Below are 19,019 nucleotides of genomic sequence, written 5' to 3'. Positions count from 1 at the left end.
GCAGAACTAAACATACAGCATGAATTAAACCTGTTATCTGACAGTGCACAATGAACAGTAAAGAGCCTTATTTACAAAAATTTGGTGGCCAATACTACATTTGATACATCCTATAGTGGCCACTGATGTATAGGAAGAAAGGAACTGGGGGTCTTGCTCTACTTGCTCTACATAGTCTTCTTTCAGAAAAGTCGATGGACATAATGAAAAAACCCAGACAAGAGCTGCCTGCCAAACAGAAAGACAAAACTTAGAAACAGATGAATCAAGAACTGGAGCCACAAGCTCATATTCTTGAAACTACCCTTAGACAATCACTCTTTCTCTAAAAACTTTCCTTGTTGATGTCCCTAGCTTCAAATTATGTTTCAAGGAGATCTACTCACAGAAGAACGTCATCAACACTCTTTTTGAAGTGGAACAAAAAATTTCTGTTTATCGATCCGAAAATGCTGCTTCGTGATTCTTTTCTTCTTCTTCTTTTTTTTTTTTTTAATTTATTTATTGCTTGTTTATGTGAAATATCACTCTAAAATAAAATCGGTGCGGTATTCCAATAATGGTGAAATTCTCCCTTCTCCATTTCCACAGGGCTCCATCTTAGGCCCAGTGCTCTTCAACATCTTCATAAATGACTTGGATGCAGGACTGGAAGGGATACTAAGCAAGTCTGCAGGCAATACAAAACTGAGAGGAGCTGTTGACTCCCTCAAAGGCAGGAAAGCCCTGCAGAGAGACCTCAACAAATTAGAGAACTGGGCAATCACCAACCATATGAAGTTCAACAAGGGAAAGTGATGGATTCTGCATCTGGGATGGGGCAATCCTGGATGTATGTACAGACTGGAGAATGAAATGCTGGAAAACAGTGCCATGGAAAGAGACCTGGGTGTCCTGGTTGATGGCAAGTTGAATATGAGTCAGCAGTGCCCTGGCAGCCAGGAGGGCCAACCCTGTCCTGGGGGGCATCAGGCAAAGCATCGCCAGCTGGTCGAGGGAGGGGATTGTCCTGCTCTGCTCTGCACTGGTGCGGCCTCACCTTGAAAATTGTGTGCAGTTTTGGGCACCACAATATAAGAATGATATTAAGCTTTAGAGAGTGTCCAAAGGAGGGCAACAAAGGTGGTGAAGGGTCTTGAGGGGAAGCTGTATGAGGAGCAGCTGAGGTCACTTTGTTCAGCTTGGAGAAGAGGAGACTGAAGTGAGACCTCATCACAGTTTACAACTTGTGAGGGGAAGAGGAGGGGTAGGCACTGATCTCTTTTCTGTGATGACCAGTGACAGAATCCGAGGGAATGGCCTGAAGTTGTGCTAGGGGAAGTTTAGGTTCTTTACCCAGAGGGTGGTTGGAACCTGGAACAGGCTGCCCAGGGAAGTGCTCACAGCACCAAGCCTGACAGAGTTCAAGAGGCATTTCGATGATGCTATTAGGTACATGCAGGGTCAGGCATTAGACTTGATGATCCTTGTGTGTACCTGTCAGCTTGGCATATTCTGTGATTCTGTGATTTCCTAAATGTAACTTTTGTGTTTTCTATTTAGAACTGACATTATTTCTAATAGTTTTAATTTTCTAAACATTTAAAATTTTTAACCTTTTAAAATCAATGTAAAATGCTACCATTCAGATAAATAATCAGATAAATATAATTCATACTGAAAAGTTCACACAATCCCAAAGAAAATCCTTAAAATACTTTCAATATATGACAGACATATTTTATTTCAAACTCTGATTGACAGAAAGAATTAACTTGAAATTTCAAAACCTCCTCATAGTACAGAAGTTCTGAATTTTAATCAGCTCTATTCATTCAAAAATCCTGGGCTGATGTCTTATTAAATGTGTTGTTGTATGTAGTGGAGTGCACATTAGGAGGAAGTGAACAGGGGAAGCTCACAAGGAAGGACACCATGACCAGTGGGCTCCTGAATTGGCCATGATTGCGGTAGCTCCAGACCTGGTAATTTGGGTATAGAATCATGCCAACGTGTAGGACTTTTGGCTCATCTGGATTTTAGCATCTACAACAGTGTCTGAACGGAGTGCAACACTGTCCTTGTTTTGGTCAGAGACACTGACATATCCAAGGTAGAGAGTACCAAAATCCATGATGGTGTGTGACATTTGGGAGCCAGTCTGGGTTCCTGCTCCCGGGTGTTGTCCCAGACAGCCACCCCTTGTCTGACCCCACACACTGAGGACAGTCTTTGTGGAGAAATGGGCTCTCATTGCCCATTAGAGCTGGAAGACCCTTTTTTGATTGGCAGGTGTGGAAGCTGCTCGCTGATCACTTTTTAAAACCAAAAAAGTCCAAGTGTGTTGGGCTGGGAAGCATCTCATAGACACCCTGTAGGTTTTTCAGTCACTTTGAATCATGTGAGTCAGAAGCAGCTGTTTTTGCACCAAATCTCTCTGTAACCCTGAGCTTGATAAAACTATGACACATTCTCTGCTTCCAATTCAAGCTATCTTTAAGCTCTGGCTTTGAAATCTCATCCTGGAAGGAGGCAAGGACAAACACCAGAAAATTTCTTGAGAAGCTTTTAATTTCTTTTCATTCCTCAATTCTCCTTCCTTCCCACTCAGAAAAAATAAGTGCTTGTTACTTTCTTTTTAACTAAAAACAAACAATAAGAAAAGCAGGTATTATCCTACTCCAACAGCTGTATGTGATTTACAGCACATATTGAGTATGTGGTTTTCATTTTCATGACTTGTCTTAGAGCAAACGTAACTGTCTGAGAGTGTGATACTAGGAAACTGCACAGCACAAAAGCACTGGCAATCTTGTCCACTTGAGTCAAGTCAGGCTAGGAACTTGGTCTATTATCACTGCTTGTAAGAGCTGTCTGAAAAATTGCTAGCTTTGTGGCTGGTGGATAATAGCAGAACTCTGATAATTGCTGGAGGCTAAGACCTCCTGCTTGTGGAAACAACCACTATTTGTCTTATTTCAATCTGATGAGATCTTCTGTGGCTGGTACTCAGTGCATCTTCAGTGGAGAAGAAAGTCTGAATGATTAACATCTCCCCTCAATTTACACTGAGTTATTGCTGGGGTTTGTCAGTCCCATCTCCTCCATCTGTGCAGGTCTGGACAAGGCTTTTGTGACTGTTTAAGTGCACTGTGCCCCCAGATAGCACAGTTATATGACCGAAGGAACCTTTTCTCGTTTTGTTCCCAATTCTACCTTTTCATGTTGTTCCCCCAACAGGGTTGACCTGCAGTCTTTCTAGTTACAGTTGGAAGGTATTGATGTGTCAGTGCCTAGTCAGGCAGCAATGTTTGGTAATACGTTACCTGTTTGGGACCTAGAGGATTATCTTTTCCTTACCTTGTTCTCATGCGGTATCAGTACTGCAATCCTTTATTTTATGAGGCTAATAAATTGCAACTTTCTTTCCATGTTCTCTGGAAAGACAAAAAGTTGCTATTACTCTTGGAAAACCACATTAAAGAAAAAGCAACAGCAACTGGAGTATTGCTGACGTTGTTTAATGAAAACCAGAGCATTGCAGTGGAAAATGGGAAGGACATGATGGGAAGGACAGCTTCAATTAGAGGAAAGGGGAGATTAAAGACCTCTCTTTTATACAACCTAGGGAAAGAATGTGAAAGAATGTGTTTGAAGAAGGGTCTAATTGAAGGATAAAATGGAAACAGTAAATGGCTTATGATAAGATCAGTAAGCAGAGACAGTGAAGCTAGTATTGCCAGGAATATGCGTAGAAGTTCATAAAACCCCAAAAGCCAATTCAGTCTGGAACAGACAGACACAGAAGAAATATCCCAGGAATTGTGAGTATGTAGAAATCCTAGTGGACAAGGACAAAATGTTTGAAAAGGAAGAATCTGAATAGTTTGAAAAACTATCAAGTATTTTTCACCTTAAAAAATATTCACTGAAATGCGAGAAGAATAAGGAAGATCAAGGTCTTTTTCTGAAGGAGGAATGAATGAAATTTGGTGAATATTATGCATGGAAGATATCCCTGTAATCACAGAAAATTAGTCTTTTCAACAGGGAAAATCTGCATAGTCAGAAAGGTAAAACCTCTTAAACTTGAAATTTCTGTAAACATGTGCAATATTGCTTCTTAACACATTGTATGGAAGAGCTTTGACTCAGAGAAGTATGTTTTTAATTAATTTAAATTGTTAATTCAACTGGGCTAAGAACAAGGTCAGGGAGGGAGGAAAGCTGGATGAAGGAAATTATTTCAACTTCAAAGAATGTTCAACTGCATTAACAACAGCAACAGAAATGGGATACCAAGAAGAGGAGATTTTTTGCAAAGAACTCGTCATTCTCCCTAGGTTTCCTGTAACAGCTAAAAAAAATTAGTCTTCGTTCACTGCTTCTCTGGCTTTGAGGCAGGGCTCCCCAGCCTTGTTTTCAGTCCCCTATTGATGCTTTGGAGAGCCACTCCACCGGAGCAATCTGCCAGTTATACGTCAGTGCAATCTTTTTTTTCACCTCTCCCTGCTTGACACCACAGGTTAAGTGCTGTTATCTCTTTTACTTAGTATTGCCATCTGATACCACTGATCATTTCATTTATTCCGTGGCGTGTTTGAATGCATCTACCCTCCTGAGAGGCCATAGATATCCCATTTGCTTCTGTTCTTGACTGCTGCCTGCCCTGGCTTCATACCACACAATTGATTTTTGTTGCTTGGTCCTTTCTACTGTCTATGCTTGTTCCACCAACTTTCTTCCTCTCTCAGCTATTAAAAGCCCTGAGGCTAGTCCAGTGTGTGCATAGGTAGGTATGTATATGCATATATGTATGTATTTCATCTATGCCACATCCCTGCTTCTTTTTGATGGCAGATATTTTGGGGTTGATGGTTTGGGGATAGTTGCCTGGCCACATGCAGACATGGTGGAAGGAGGGGAACCAGCCCTTGTGAAAATGGGTGCTGCATGTCAGCCCTTACAGATGTATGCGAGGAAACTTGGCTATTCCCTGCCTGTACCATATCTAGCTCTTTCCAATGCTCTGGGTCCATTTATTTCATCAGTACTTAAAACGTCTTTGAAGTATTTACAATTTTTTTACTGGGTGTTTCTAAGAGACAGACACAATATAGTTGGTCCAACAGTAAATCTGCTATGTTGTGTTTATAATGCAGACTTTAATGTCTCTAGAAAGTTTAGTATTGAACTACTCAAGTTTAGACAGAGCTAGCAATGTGAAACAGAAGAACTAGGTCATTATGGGAGAGCTTCTATTTTTACCTGAATTAGATGAACATTGGCTGACATCCTTATGAAAGGATGACATTGTTTTCTTATTGACTTACTGTCACCATGTTTTCTCTCTAGTTTGAATTCTGCTCTGGTGAAGCCCTAGGGAATGTTCCTGTTGAAGCATAGGGCTATGTACAGCTATCCAGATTTGTCCTGTTATTCAACAAGGTGTATTCTCCCAGGCTGAACAGTATGCTGATGGGATTTTTAACTTGGCTGTTTTGCTCCTTTGGCACAGCTCTGTGTCATGTAGACGTCTTCAGTTTGTCCTACATGATATGCTTGGTGATTGGTACAATTTCTCCCCAGTTATAAGTAACCATCAGGGCTTTAACAGATGGAACTCATGATCCTGTGAGCCTGGCAATGAAGCAGAGCAGAAGCTGGAACATCTCTTTATCAATATCTCTGTATGGTCAACTGGTCAACTCCGACAGCCTAACAACCGCTTCAGGCAGGTGACTTTTACCTCATTTTTTATTCAGCACATGCAGGTTATTAATGTTCGGAAAGGAGAAGTATTGGACTGGATAAAGATGATCTAAATTCAAAATTGCAGTCAATCTCTGTTCAAGTAGACGGACCCATCTACCACCAGGATACGGAAATCGGCAAAGGTTGGACCCTTCGTTCACTGCTATGGTTGAGCAAGCCCAGAGAGGTGAGCAGTAATGTACATGTTAGTATGGACACTAGCAGTAACCTTGGTTACTAGTCTTCCCAGAAACATCTTCTGTGTTTTTGTGACTGCCTTACAAACTAGAAAAGCTTCAAAAACTATTTGTCAAGGAATTGGAATATGTCTCCAATTTAAGCTTTCATGGGCTGGAGAAAGCCATTTCCCAGGCAATTCTGGCAGATGTCACAGATGTCACTGTGCCCTTTCCTTCATCTCTGTCCTGCCACACCGTACTGCAGACCCTAGAGGAGGATGGGTCCATAATGCAAGATCCTATGTGGGCAGGTGTTGTTACTCATGTAACCCACTTTGCTTGGGACCAGGTCTAGGGTCACAAAATAGTTGCTTTGTGGTGTTATAATTCCAGCTACCTGAACAACTGTATGGCAATTTGGAAGGCTACTGCCTTGTGCCCATGTTCCTCTGGGAGCTTTTTCCTCCTTGATAGCCTTCGATCACCTCCTACACTTTTGTTGTGTATTTATTGTATATTTTATACTTTTATTGTATAAATAAATAATTGTATGTTTATATATAATTTTATTGTATATTTTATGACAAATTGTCCTCTGAGCAAATAAATCTCAAAACTTAAATTGGGTTGTAAGGGAGTTCATTTATTCTTCTCTGCTCCTCAGTCACTCACCCAGAAGATGCAAATTCTGCAAGAGACTGTAACTACCATGTTATATAAAACGTTTGTATATATCTGTGTTTACTCTTTTTAAAGGGTTGCTCTATCTACCATGAGGAGTGGCTTCATTGTGATAGACATTTTACATATATGTACTTTAGAAATCAGTTTGAACACCTGACTTTGAAGCTACAGCGAGCCAGATTCTGCATCTGTTATATGAAATGATCCATCAGTTTTGACTTTGTTTAGACAAGGCACTGCCGAAAGTACCTTTTAACATAGGCAAAGGTAGTGGAAGTGATCTACCTCTTCAAACACATCAGCATGGCTCAGCTTCCCAAAGATGTTTCGGTACCTAGTTGCCACTGACACAGCCTCTGAGATAGATGTTGTATCAGTCATTTCCCTGAAATGAGACTTGGTAATTTTCTTACAGCTCTTAGTTAAAAAAAAAAAAAAAAGAAAAAGGGTTTGGGGAAGATATTTATCAAAATGAGTGAGATTGAACTGGTCCAAGCCAGGTGTATTTGCTCCTGTGGACAGTATAGCATTTGAGGCCATTAGCATCACAGTAGTGTTAATATTTCCTACTTTTAAGACTTTTGAATTGTATTTTAACATAACTGAAAATTTTAAAAATTGGTGTATTGTGCATGATGTTGGAAAATGTAGTCTGAAATTTTAATGAAGAATAATTTGTGCTCAAGATAGAAACTAAGTAGAAATCAATGAAATAAGGTGTAATAATGTGCTGAGAAAAGGAGGAGAATCATTTGTAACATTTATTTTAAGCAGAGTTGATGGAATACAGTAAAGATGACAGTGGCATGTCTGGGTGGTTTATTCCTTAGTGGGGGCAGAATGGTAAAGGCAATAAAATCTGAGACTGGTGCAACTCTGGGCCTCCCACAGAGAACCACAGTCCTGCTTTTGAGGAATGAGCAGAAATAAAATCCTGTGAAGCACTATGGCAACCATCACCAGGGAGACCATCACAGATCTCAAACATGTTTATCCAGAAGAATTACAAGTCACGGAGAGATGATAAACTTGGAAATGGCATTTTGGAAGTAAAAACACTGTTACCTGGTAATTGCAGTGGTATGGAAATGTGACACTTTGAGTTCTTAATAAAACAAAACAGTTTTTAAGAGATACTGCAGTATCTCCTAGAAACAGCTAAAGAGTTGTATTTGCGAAGTGTCTGTACAGAAGAGAACTGGTCCTTTTGCAAGAGGGGAAACCAGACCAAAAACTTCATCAGAGTAGATTTCAGTGGAGATCTTTAAACAAAACAGAAAAAAGAAATTAAATTAATAATAAAAAAAATTTAATTTTTTATAAACACCAACACATACTGATATCCACAGTTAAACTTGTTTGAGGGTGAAGTAAATTCCACTGGGTGTAGCATGGTCCTCATGAATGGTCCTCCAATGAGCTTTGCTCAAATTTGGCAAAGGTGGAAAGCCCGAACAATTCTATGCTCTGTTTTGTTTTAAAGACTGAAGTGGGAATTGTTGCATTCTGTTCCTGGTTATAACACTGACCTATCATACTGGGCAATTCATTTACTTGTTTCAAGTTTTTATCTTTCAAAGGAAGATAAAAGTTTGCTAGACTATTATGAAGATGAGCTACTCACCGTTTATGCGTGTGAAGTGTTGGTTCACAAAATGCTGTATGATGCAATTTGTTGACATTCTTCACAATTGACATTTTTTTCATGTGTCTTGCAAGCTTTTTGCTTCCAGCTATGCTGCCCGTGAGTCATCCTGTTCCTCCATGAGTTTTTCTGCTTCATGTAGTTCTCGTTGACACTGTTCACTCACCTCTTCTGCAGAGGCACATAAAAAGGCAGTGTTATTCATTACTACTGCTGCATTCATGATTGATCCTGTAAGAACAATAACTAATAATAGCAGTCTGTGTTAACGTGTTTCCGAACAAGTGTTTCTTGCTGTCAGGCCTGGTTTGAATGCAAAGTTGAACAGATTTTACTGGTAGTTAGGTGGTTCCTGACTTCTGCCCCATCTCTCTGCATGTATAAATGTCCACAAATCTTTGCAGATGATTCAGTTAATAAAAAATAATAAAAAATAAATAAATAAATAAATAATAAAAATAATCCAGTTTCCCACAAGTCTCTCTATAGCAGGAACCTCAGCTGATACTACATGGCTCCCTCATGGAGGGTGCTGATGGCCAGGAGCAATACTGGGTTGCCCGGACAGGGCATCTCCACGTCTATTTTTACCCTGTGCCATCTGAGACAGAAAATGAGCAGGAGTGCAGTTTGTATCACTGATGATCAGGCAAGTATAAAGCATCCTAAATCAGAGAAATATTTTTGATGTTTGAGATTTGAAAGAAATTAGTAATGTTTTTGTAGCAGGAGCCCAACCCTGATTTTGAATAACAGAAAACTGTTTCTGAATAAAATGAAGGACAAAAGGAAAAGACAAAGAAAACCTACCACAGACACATTCCTTCTTAATCTCAAAAACACTGTCATCTCTGTATTTCCTTATGCACTTTTTGACTCTGATACCGTTAGTGGAATGTTTGCCTCCTAAAATGACATCAGACTATTTCTCAAGGCCCACGTCTTGGTTTATGGCTTAAGAAAGGAGCACTTTGTTCTGCAGTGTTCTTTAATATTATTCTTCACTATTATTGATAGAAATATGTTACTGTCACTCTCACACTGACATAAATTCCATCATCATTTCAGTGGATGTCTTACCCAGAATAAATTGATCAATGTGCATTGTATAAAAACACTTCAAGATGAAATGGTTCAAGTCAGTCAAATAAACAAGAAGTCCAGTGATTACATTACAGCTGATATCTTTAGCTTTATCAGTATTGCATCTTTATCTTATTTTAAAGGCAATTAATATTTTTGCAGCCTGGATTTTCTTACTGCTAAGCACTGCATAAGTCCTTTATGATTGAATTTGCTTTGAGCAGGGAGCTGTATGATTTTTTTTATATATAAATTATTTTCCTGAGTTTCAAGGGTGGAAGAATTGTTACTTGGTCTGATGCATGTGGCAGCCACTGTGTGGGTCACAAAAGTGCCCTGCACGGCACCCACACTCTGATTCCCACAGGGGGAATTGTTTCCCTTCCACTTGGTCAGTGTTCTGCCCACACTTTTCAAACCGAAGGCCAGATCCTTATGAAACAATTTTTCTGGGTGATGAGCCATTTTTGTGTTTTTTCCCCTGGCTTATGAAGACTAAGGAAGATAGCAAAGCCTCTCCTAACGATTCAATGTAATAGTTAAAAAAGTCAGGGCTTATTTCTAGATGGATGTGGTCATAGTTTTCCCTTTATAAGTGCATACACTAACTACAACTCGACTATACTGCCATATGAATCAGAAGTGTCTATATAGAAAGCCTGCTGATGTGGGAGTTTCAAGCATCTTTAGTGAAATGAAGCTGTGACTGTACCCTAAGTGCATTTTGGAAGTCAATCTCATGTTCTGTTACAAATAGAAGAAACAACTATCTGCACTAGGAACATGGCACAGATACTCTTTTCATCATCTAATCATGAAGACAGGGGTAAGATGGAATGTTATTTCACTTTCTATGAGTTCCTGTGAGGAAACCACAGAGCTACAGCTTTCGTCTTGGTTGCAAACGTGTAATTTAGATACTTGGATCTTTCTCTTCTTGATAATTATATAATCCATTTGTATAGCAAAATATATAGGAAGAGGATAAATAAATTTTCCATGGTATTATGTATCAAAAATTCAAAGGGTAACAAAGGTTTTCATGCAGCGGCTACCCCATGCCCCCAAGGCTACACATCTGAAATCAGAACCACTTGGTTGAGAAAAAACTTGGTCGAACAACAGTTAAGGATGGAGGTTGGTTTCCATATGGTGAGAATCAGTAAATTTTCACAGCTTTCAGTAGAGCTACACAGCCTGTTTCAGCAGAGAACTTGGCCCTCAGATGCCTACATGGCTTTTTGTCAGAGATGACTCTGCTCTTGGAGGTGCATGCCAGAGACAGCAAGCTGTTGGGAAGTGCCAGAGCAAAAGAGACAAGGATAAAAAAGCTGGACTCAACACAAGCCGGTGCTGGGGAAAAATCTCAGGTCTTCCAGTGCCTTCTTCCTTACTCTGAGAACTAGACAGCACTGATGAAATGCCTCAATGGAAACTTTCCTTAGCAATTTTCAAATAGGAATTTGTGAGTGTACTCTGTGTCAGACACTTCTGAATTTAGGGGGTTATAGTGGAATATAAGGGGTATAAATTAGCTTATCTTTTAAAATAGACTTCCAACAGTGCAATCTGTGTACAGTCTTTTAGCTATCTGATTATTTCATCTCATTAGCTGATTTATTTCCTCTATGAGTCTGTCAGCTAAGATACAATGGGACTGGGCTCTCTAATTTAGTGGCTTTCATTAGATTATGAAGTTCGAACTTGAATGAATAAGGAATTATGAGCAATTTAGTTCATAAAGATCAGCAATAATCATAGACTCAATTTGAAGTTATGGAGGAGACCATGAAGAGCAAGAAATACTATTAACTTTGAACTGCTGTTAAAATTCTCATGGGATCTATGGTTATAAAAGAAATATAGAATCTGAATATTCTGATTTTTTTAACAATAAATGCTTTTTAACCAATCTGAACATTCTCACACTTAGATATATTAGCTATATTGAAACATTGCATAAAGCAACTTTTGGCTACAACCTTAAATTTAGTGTTATTTCCACTGAAATAAACTGAAGTCAGGAGTGGCCATACCACGCAAGATGCATAAGACAAAATGAGCATCTATATCATTTTCCCATCTCCAGCACTGACCAGGTCTCCATCCCAGCTTTATTACTGCAGCTTTAAATTGAATTCAAAGGTAAGATTTCCCTGTGGATTTCAGAAGAAGCAGAAACAAGTCATATAGCTGGAAATTACATATTCTTTGCCTGTTTTCAAGCCAAGAAATGGAACAGAATATTTTGAATACCCACAAAATAGTTGAAGCATGTTGCATTAATCTAAGTTAATACAAAACCCAGCCTAAAGTTAAAGAATTAGAATAAAGATATTCTCATTTTTGCTTGTAAAATAATTTACACTTATTACCATAACATCTGTCTTTCCACTGCTGTGCTTAATGGGAGTCACTTTGGTGCTGTAAGTGATGTCAACTAGTGGAGCCCCAGCCTTCCTCAGGACCAGGTGACTTACTGCTCTTTATTATGATAAGAGCAGATAGTTCACCGGTGAAACAATCAACCTGGGTAAATATCTCAGTGTTGTAGGGGCAGTGGGCAGGGGAAGAAGGACAAATGATCTGGGGTGCAGATGGGAGTGAGGGGAGCCCTACGAAGCCTAGGGAGACACAACAACTGGGAGCTCTGGATTTTATTGCCCACGTGTCACTGGAGTGCTGTGTTACTCCAGTCAAGGACTTCACCTGGATGAACACCTGTAAAGGCTTTTGGTTTCTTGCAAAAGAGAATGCTCATGGGTTTCCAGAGGTGACCTCACGGGTGCTAAGGAGAGGATGAAAGACTCAAGTTTCCTCAAACTACTTTTGAAGACCATAGGCTTTCTACCGTTTACAGACTTGATCCTTCTCCTGTTCCAAAAGGCATAGCAGCACTTAAAAAAAAAAGTTAATTAAGACATAATTACTATATATATTACATCATATTATGAAATATGTGGGTTTATATCTTATGTACACAGTAAACAAAAAAGTTTTGCTTCTTAATGTGTTGCAATAGCGAATCATACAAAGGATCTTTGTAGAAGAGATTTTAGGTAGTATAAATGCAAATGGTTTATGTGAAAAGAATCATAAAATAATTAAAGTATAGATACAGTTTTCGATTTAACTTCTGTTTGCTGTGATACTGGAAACTGGAAATTTACTTCTACAGAGACAAAATACATACTGATGAGAGACTCAGGTAGCAAAGAATTATTGAGGTGGGACTCTTTTATCAAAAGAAAGGTAGTATGAGAATATTTTTGAATATTTTTTAAGGTTTAGTAAGTGCCTGTTCTAAATCCTTTTTGCTCCCAACACTAAAGAGAGCCCTCCGTCAAACAGCTTGAAAGCAGTTTTTATTCAAACTCTTTGTTTAAAAGTTGGTCTTATGCAAGTCTATAGATTACAGCCAGGTACTAAAAGGAAGGAGAAGAAAACCCCTGACCTTCAAACCCTGCTATTTCATAATGAGCCACTCTCCTGGAGTTGATATTTTGTCTAGAAACCTGACTATTTTTCACTTTTTCAGACTCAGGTTGTTTGGAAATTGTCCTGGAAAGCACAGGCAAAATTGTCAGAGAGCTTATAACATCAGGAAATTCATCCTGGGCCTGCCAAGGTCCAACATCCCTACACTACATTTTGAAGTGCAGTAGCATGGACCTAGTTACAAGCATTATATGTGTACTTTCAATTAACAGGTTACTGGCTACACTAGCCAGTTTTCCAACACAACATGATAAAAACTGCTCACATTCACTTCAGTGAATGCCCCAAATCACATTGAATTGTAGCATGCGAAAGGCAGGATTTCTTTCCCATCTGTTCATGGGTATCAAATATTGCATGAATGTAGATGATGACAATTCATGCCAGTTGAGGGTTTCTTGAATAAGGTGCTCTGCTTTGAGCTCATCTTTTGCCAGACCATGTTAATCAATGCCTTTAGTCTGTTTCACCCACTGGCAGTTTGAATTTTTTGAGGCACAAAAAATGGCTTTTTTTTTCTGCCTGTTTATTAAATTCCTATAATGGAAGGATGGCAGGTAGGATTTGGGAGAAAGAAAAGCAGTAGTTTTTTACAGAAGGAGGAAACACAGTTCCAGTGTGAATGAGATCAGTGTAAAAAGGCATCTGCTGCTAAGGAAATGCACTATATTAGAGAAATAAGATCACAGTTTTCCCCTACTGCATCTTCTGTATGTGAATCAACATCTGTGTTACACTTCAGAGGAAATAGCAACAGGAGAAGTGCCCAAACAATTGGGCACACACGGTATTAAGAATAATATTTTTTTAAAAGTAGCAATAGGATGGCATTTGGTGCTCTCATTAGCATTGCAGGACACCATGGAGCATAAGGATGCCCATGCCCTGAGGCTCATGCCTGAGGCAGTCATCCACCACTTCTCCCATCACTCTCTCAGATGGTTTTCCAATCTGAGAGCACAATGTTCTTTGTGTGTGAAATTGTGTATTAACTGAGAAGCAAGTAAAAGGGGATGTTTTAACTGTTTAGAAAAAATCCTTGCCACTTACAAGTTCCTGTGTTACACACTTGCATTAGTTATCTAATCTGCTGTATCACCCAGCAGGAGACTGGGCACAAGCTATCCAGCCTTCACCACTTGTAAATGAATTAGGACCCCATGACTTGTAAACCCATAGCAGTCCTAATATGGGGTTACTTGGATCCCATGTGCTGCTTCCAAAAACAAATATTACTTATGCTTTTACATCAAACTCATAAAACTTGGAATTGGTTTTGACCAATTGGTTTTTAGGTCTGGATTTGACCTTTCCCAAAGTCTGAGAATGCTGAGATGATTATTGGAAAGCTGTGAAGGGAAAGAGTAAAGGCAAAACTTGATAAATGTCCACAAAGGAAAGCTCTAAGAAGCACAAAACATTTTCATTTCTTGTAGCTGATATGGCCAAACCCAAAGGGCAGCGCCCTTCTGGTGTAATGTCCTTGACTACTCTTATTTGTTCTGTGAAGTCTCTCTCCTTTAAGCAGAAAACCCACCTAGAGACACAGTTTTGCTTAGTTTGCTCAAAGAAGTTGAGAAGGTTCAGTAGTCCTTTCCTGACTATGTGTGTGCTGGTTGTGGGGAGGAAGCAAAAGCAAACTACTCTGCTATAGCTGGACAGCATTGTAAAATTAACATTCAGCTAAATGCAAATTTTCTTCTACCTAAGATCTTACCAGCTTTCGGAAGAGAATAACTCTTTTCTTTGTTTGGCGACCACTTAAAAGGGATGGATAAAAATGGACAGTGGAAATGAGCAGCAGCTCTTTAAACAACCAGTCTGCTGAGGATGGTTCACTTCTGCATATTGCATATGGTTTGTTCCAGACTCAAAATGTGGGTTATTTGGAAACCTGATCCATGTGAGCTCCAAATACCCATGTGGGTGAGAAATTGCCCTTTATAAAAAGAACATAGCATTTCTTATTCCTCTTCATGGATATTAACCATTTCCTTTCCAGAACATTGCCATGATTTAGCTGGCTTCTCTGCTTTGCAGAAATGAAAAACAAGATTAAAATGAAGAGTACAAAACCCAAGACTAAAATAATTTAAGGACAGAGTTCTGGAAAAAAATGTTTCCATTAAAATGTTTGTCTTTTTGCTATTTAAATTTATAAAAGCATTGAGGGGCTCTTTCTTTGTTTGGTTTTGTTTGTTTGGGTTTTTTTGGGTGGCTGGTTTTTTTGGTATTATTATTGTTAGGTCAGGTTTTTTTATGATCTCATAGTGATTGTAAAATCCCTCCAAGGGCCAAAGATAAGTAATAATAAGTAATAATAATAATAAAATAATATAATATAATAATATAGTAATAATATCTGTAAAAACCAGCAAAAATAATCTGAGTAAACTTGCAGAGAAAGTTTCTTTCCCTTGGCAACTTTCCTTTCTTTGTAAGGAAATGATCTTCTTTAATGGGTCATTTGTTTCATAAACTGTCTGCAATAGAGTTTTCCCCTTTTCCTTTGAAATCTCTAGATATAGTCATGGTGAGAGACAGTTAGCTGAAAGAAACATGCAGCAGGTCCCTTGTTAGATCACTCTGGACCTGATCTTTGCCCACTGACTTTGATTGGGGTTATAATGGGATACGTTACTTGGAAATAAAATTCAGTAATACTGACCTTTCAGGACAAACTCAGAGCATATTTGTATCACTGAATTAATTCCTACCACCTCTGAACAGTTGTTTGATGTCTTTGCAGAGATTTTTTCCTGTGAAATAACAGTCAGCTAGTCTTACTGTCTGCAAATCTTCCCCCTCGAAGGGAGTGCTGCAGTTATTAACAGATGACTGCCTGAAAATATAGTGAAAAAAAAATATAGTGTGACAGCCTAATTCTTGTGCATGTAAGAGTAATTTAGGTTGCAGACTCTACTTCACTAACCTAAGCTCCATAGTTCTCTGAGACACATAAATATTGACATACTCATTTTCTAGTTGGGAAATAGAGGAAGAGAGAGGTTACATTATTTGCCCCATGTAAAACAACAATGGATGAGAATGGAAAGCACAGACTTTCCTGTTCAATCTATAGCCCTTACTGCTTTCCTGAACATCCTCTCCCAAAGGATGAGTCCTGTTAATGTGCCTTATAGTACTGGATACGAAATTGTTGTAAAATTCACTGAAGCTGGTGGACTGATATTGCAATCCCAGAGAGAGAGAGGCTAAATACTCTTCCGTTCAGTGAGAGATAGAATGGTAGATGATACTGTCCAAAATCACAGGAGTAATATGAAGAATAAAAAAGTCCATACATAATGGCTTATCGGAAAAACAAAACAAAACAAACCCACAAAATGCCAGGGGACAAAATGCCACTGGAGGAGGACCTACATATTGGGGTTTTCTTCATTAAGAAATGGTATCATGAATTCAGCTTTAACACAGTTTCCAGATAAAAAATATTTTGCCCAGGAGATACAACTCATTTTCATATTACGGTGACTTTGAGTAAAATACCTTTGTATAAATAAAGTTCAGTTGTATATAGAGCATGATGAATGAAGTGGTTTGTTTTCAGTTCAGTATCTGGAGGTGATCTGGGGATTTACTGCACAAGAGTGAGAGCAAGAGATTCACTATATTAAGGAAACTCATTAAATTCTCCAGGTACATTTTTTTTACAAGTGTCATGACAACTAAACAGACCTACTAAACAGTGAGCCTTTATTCACTGCTGTTACCACACCAAACACTGGCTATTCACAGTCTGTGCTCTGCAGTACCATTTATTTTATAATAAACTGATTGTCTTTCCTCATCCTCTGTAACTATATTTGGGAACAATAAATGAGTAGGGATGCGTAACATTGCCATAAAGTAAAGCTTTTAGATTTCATGTACCATCTTCTCCAAGCCATGGCAAAAATACAATTTAATATACATATTGAATACTACTCCGAAGCATGTTAATGCAAAAGTTTAGTTAGTTCAATGTTGGTTGAAACCACATGACCGGATAGTAATGTGCTATGCCCAGAAATATCCCCATAAATATCAACAGTAGAATTAGCAACCTGAGCTTGAGCATTTAAAAATGTTGTAGTTGTAAAGGTTAGGGGGAAGAATTTGGGTTTTTTGTTGTCCTCAAGGCCATATTCTGAGGGGCAACAGAATGCCATGATGATGTCTTAGCCAACACTGTCTGAACTACTCATCTTGCAGAATTAAAACAGTCAGTGACCTCACCTCAAAATACTTTCATTCATCGGAAAACGTAAATGGAAATATCCAGAATCAAGAAAGAGAAATAAACCATATAAATTACATCATCCTTGCTTTACCTAATATTTACCTATATAATATTTACCTAATATTTTTTAATTTTTACTAGGGTGCAAAAAAAAACTAATCCATTTCTTGGAAATGGAGTAACCTCAGTAACCTCAGCTGCCCCAGTGCATTCCAGGCAAGATGCGCTGTTTCAGAAACAACAAGGGATTGGGTTGCACTGGAACAATGTGCGACAAGATCTGCACTTTGAACTGCATCCAAGAGTGAATAGGTCATCAAGGTAGCTGCTGAGGAGTTGGTGAAAATGTCCCTACCAGTTCAACTAGCTGAGGGGAGGCCAGATTCAGCTCAAGTTGAAGTCAGCTATAATACTCAGGGATTTTGGTACACATTACCCAATTTCTACCATTTTCACCAAATTAAGAGTTGGAAAGGCATTACATTATCTAGTAAACTACCTTGAGGATGAAAAATGCTTCATAAATGACAGTGAGAATTATATGATTAATTACTAAATAAAATTTAATATTTTGTGTTTCCGAACCTTGTTTTCAAAGAGCACAGATAATCATACTTGTTGTTCTTCTCCAGGGCTCACACATAACCGTGTCTTACATCTCTGCACACCAGAATTTTTATGAGGGTGCTGTAAGAACCTTTGTTCCAGATTCTGTTATTACTAATCCCACTGTAAAGCTGAAAACCTGCCTGGAGCTTCTTTACAGCTACACTGAAATGACTGATGGTAAAATTTGCTCCCTAAGCATTTGTGATGTCTAGTTTGCAACATTGGGTGATATCTGTATCTTCTGTATCTTTGCTGTTTTGGAACATGACTAGAATATTTTTTCTCATATGTGTGTCAAATGAAATCGAAAGGATATTTCACTCTGTCTTATTCCAAATTCCATTCAGCACTGACCTCTTTATTTTACTCTTGCAGTGATTTGGCAAAAAGTGTCAATCAGTCTCTATTTCTTGAATTCTGCTTGATCCTGATAGGTCTCTCCATGCATCCTGGGACAAACTGCAAACTTCATGTTGTTGTCTCCTCTGCTGTTTCTCTATTCATAGTAAGATTAAATGCACTGTTAGCATTTAAGTAACATGAACTGCAGTTCAGATGAAACATTTGTGACTGGTTTAACTGAATTGATATTGTTCACTTTGATAATGACCAGTCTTCGCAGTGGTGAATGCCACCAGTGGGCTCCTTCCCTTGCAAGCCCATCCATCACACCCAAACTCTAATCTTAACTCAGTAATAGACACCTGCTGTGACATAGAGGATTGAGAGTGCCTCCCACCCAACCATGTAAGAATATGGGGAAGGCAGCCATAGGGGAGAAAAAGGGAAGAGTTTTTAGTTATTGGATTAATTACTTAAAGGAATCTTCCTACGTTTACCACATGAAAAAAATGAAGCAGACTACATATGATTGTTTATCTTTTTTTCCTAAATCTGCTAATGTATCTTCCTATGTATGGCAAAGTTATTCTGTACTGGAAATGATACAAAACTCATACACCATGTGTTCTTGGAAAGATGAGCTTGGGGAAAATACATATTGAAGCTGCTATGGTGAGAAGTGAAGAGAGCTCTCACTGGCCTGGTATGCACTCAGAGATAGGATCCAGGAAGATCCAGATCTTCAGAGGGCTGCTGGTCCCACAGACTGTGCCACAAGCATCTCCCAGAGAGAACAAGGACACAGAGCTACAATCTCATTAGACTGAGGAATGCTTGAAGCTCTTATGTCACAGTGAAGCAACCAAATGCGTCATGCAGTGAGGGTGAGTGAACTTAAGGTGATGGAGTAATCTTCTACTGTTTGTTAAAAAATCAATAATAGGAACATTTTATCAGAACAGATAATTAAAATGTTGTTGCCATATATATATATGTATTGAAA

At 38.7% G+C, this 19,019-nt stretch overlaps 1 long non-coding RNA gene across 1 annotated transcript; it reads right to left on the bottom strand.

Annotated features, from left to right (window-relative positions):
* Positions 1-7,342: 7,342 nt before the first annotated feature.
* Positions 7,343-18,625, bottom strand: LOC135413313 (uncharacterized). Its single transcript, XR_010430169.1, has 4 exons — positions 18,029-18,625; positions 9,052-15,581; positions 8,221-8,412; positions 7,343-7,858 (listed from the first exon to the last, which is right to left on the bottom strand). It is a non-coding gene; the product is annotated as an uncharacterized LOC135413313 (long non-coding RNA).
* Positions 18,626-19,019: the final 394 nt, after the last annotated feature.

This window comes from Pseudopipra pipra, chromosome 4, assembly GCF_036250125.1.
Source record: "Pseudopipra pipra isolate bDixPip1 chromosome 4, bDixPip1.hap1, whole genome shotgun sequence".
Classification (NCBI taxonomy): Eukaryota; Metazoa; Chordata; class Aves; order Passeriformes; family Pipridae; genus Pseudopipra; species Pseudopipra pipra.
The sequence above is the reverse complement of the archived record's forward strand: the minus strand, read 5'-3'. Positions and strand labels throughout refer to the sequence as shown.